Here is a 2,935-nt window from a genome sequence, read left to right on the forward strand (position 1 = left end):
TTTGTTTTTTTGGCCGACCTGGGGATTGAACTCAGGCCCTTGCACTTGCCAGGCAAGCGCTTATTCTACTGAACTATCTCCCTGGCCCTGGTTTTGCTTTTTGAGGCAGGGTTTTGCTGTGTAGTTCAGTAGGCCTTGAACTCATTTTGTAGCCCAGGTTGACCTTGAACTCTCATGGAAAGCCTGCCCCAGCCTTTCAAGTATGGGGAGGCCCGCACCACCACAGTCACCAGACATTACTTGTTGAATATTGCATCATTGACCAATTGGATAATGAAAATTAAATTGTAGCATAGTTCTCCAACGTGAATTTTAAAATAAATGAGACAGTTGTGGGGGTGAAAGAAGACCATAGGTCAGAAATTGAAACACTTACAATGAAAATGAAAGAGCAGTGAGCATATATGAAAGAGAATTTACCAACCCTACGAAAGAACTTCAACAGAAAGATAAAATCATGGCAGGTATGAAGACTACATTCCAAGCTTCCCAACTGAGAGTAGATATGGCTGCAGTATAGTTAGGCACAAGGAAGGCAAGTATGAGAATAGGCAAAGAAAGTGCAATGTTGGTGACATTGGAACTCCTGAAAGCAAAAGATAAGACAATGGAACCAGTTGGTGTTTAAAACTGCAAAAAAAGACGCGAAACTATCTTAAAAAGATGTATTTTGTTACTTGGAAAATTGACCCAGAATGATAAGTAAGCACTGAGATACTTCTATGAAAGTGTTATACTTTGAAAGTAAAAGGAAAATTATCATGGACTCTGTCTTAGTTGCTTTTCTTGTCATTGACTCTAAATACCCAGCACCCACAAGGTAAGGGAGGAATGGTTTATTTAGTTCACAGTTTGTAGAGGTTTCAGCCCCTAATCAGCTGACTCCAAGGCAGGGTAGATTGGCGGAGGAAAAAAAATTTGTGGCAGAGTGAAGACAGAAAAAGCAAGCAAGGAATCTTAATAGTGTCTCTGTGCTCCTCTTATCTTATCCAGGGTGTGTAGGGCATGTAGTACTCACCACCTTAATCCCAGCACCCTTGAGCCTAGCATTGCTCCGTGAAGCAATCCCAGCATCACACACTCTAGATCCACCTACTTGTGAAAAAGCCCTACCTATGACTGCATGAGGCTTTGGGGGGACATCTAAACGCAAGCCACAACTATGTCTAGGCCAGAATATCTAGTCTCCTATAAAGGAAGAAAAATAAGATTGGCATAAGACTTGTTAAAAAAAAATTGAAATAGCTATAGAGCAAAAATGTGACGTATAAGGATTTTGTATCCAGCTAAGCCATCCTTTGGGTATCCAGAGTGCAGATGCAAGTTTAAATAGTGCAAGAGGTCAGGGGATGTTAGAGTCACAGTCTTCCTTAGTTACTTTCTTGTTTCTAGGATAAAATATCAGAAACCCACAATTTAAAGGAGGAGAAATTTGTTTTGGCTCACAGTTTCAGAAGTTTCAGCCCATGGTTGGCTGGCTCCTAGTGGAAGGGCCCACTACAGAGGTGAGCTGCTAACATACATCATAGTGGCCAGGAAGCGGAGAGGAGGGAGCAGGAGGGCAACCACCCTTGCAGGTCACACCCCCAAGTCACCTACCAGGCTCGCTCTCCTAACAATAAGCTCAACTGTTCATCCAAGAGCCAGTCACCATCCTGGATCCCAGGCTCTGAACACATGAAACTTTTAAGAACATCCTAGTTCTAAGCCAAAGAGGATTCTACTGGAAGCCAGGCTGCTCCTATGGAGCTCACTGAGAAACTTGAGCACAAGGACAAGGCAAGGATTGAATGTCAATAGTTGTGGATGAAAGATGATGCAGATAGGAGAAATGGACAAATGGTGTCAAATGGTACGTGCTTTCTCATAGTAGACAAATCTGGAAGTGAGGAAGAGAGTGAAAGAAGAAAGTGCCAAGAGCTCTTCATTGGCATAGGAAATAGGAGTCAGGATATTACTTCAAATTGACAAGTCAAGGGGCTGGTGAGATGGCTCAGTGGTCTAAAGCACCTACTTAGAACAAGCTAAACCAAGCAAAGCACATGGACCTCGGTTCAATCCCCAGCACCACATGCCAGCCCACCCGCCCCCGGTGGGCTGAGCTGGCCACACACAAAATAAATAAATAAAGAAATAAATATTAAAAAATATGACTTGATCTTCCATTCGCCGGAGAGATGGCTCAGTGGAATAAGCCTTTCCCTGGCAAATTGACAAGTCAAGTAGTTGAGGCTTGAAAGATGGAAAAAGAAAAAGTAAAATCATTAAGAGGTATTTGATACTATTAAAGGGAATAGCATGGGGGCCTGCCCAGTAGCTCAGTTGTTTAAGTGCCTGCTTAAAGCCCTCAAGCTTAAGCTTCTGTGGTTTGAACCCAGACAGTCACTGCAAACCAGAAATGCTCTAAAGGCATTTTGAGCCTCCAAAAAGGAATAGCACAGCATAAATAAGGGTAATAGTATAATATAAATAATATAATCACTAAAATAAAGTACAAATAGCCTTCAGTGACCAATAAACAGTAAGAAAGGTAGCAGAGCACATAGTGACCAGCATGCCATAAATGAAGCAACACACCTAATGAACTCATGTGCAAGCGTAAGTCAAGTTGGTAAATGTGAGAGGATTTCATCCATCTATTAAAAGAAAAAGAAATTCAGATTGATTTATATACTAACATCATCATTTATAAGGACAATAAAATGAAGGCTAAAAGGTAGGGGCATAAGCAACAACATACCAGAAAAATAGCATTCGCCAAATGCAAAGATTACAGCATCTATCTCTGATACAGAATTCAGGAAAAGACAAAGGACATTAGAATACTAGAAACTGCAGTTCACAATAAAGATATGCTAGATATGAAGAGTATCACCTCAACTATGTAGTTTGTCACCTAAGTGCGATTCCTTGACTCCCACCTATTGCCTATGCA

The sequence above is a fragment of the Octodon degus genome, unplaced genomic scaffold, assembly GCF_000260255.1.
Source record: "Octodon degus isolate 3935 unplaced genomic scaffold, OctDeg1.0 scaffold00147, whole genome shotgun sequence".
In the NCBI taxonomy this organism is placed as follows: domain Eukaryota; kingdom Metazoa; phylum Chordata; class Mammalia; order Rodentia; family Octodontidae; genus Octodon; species Octodon degus.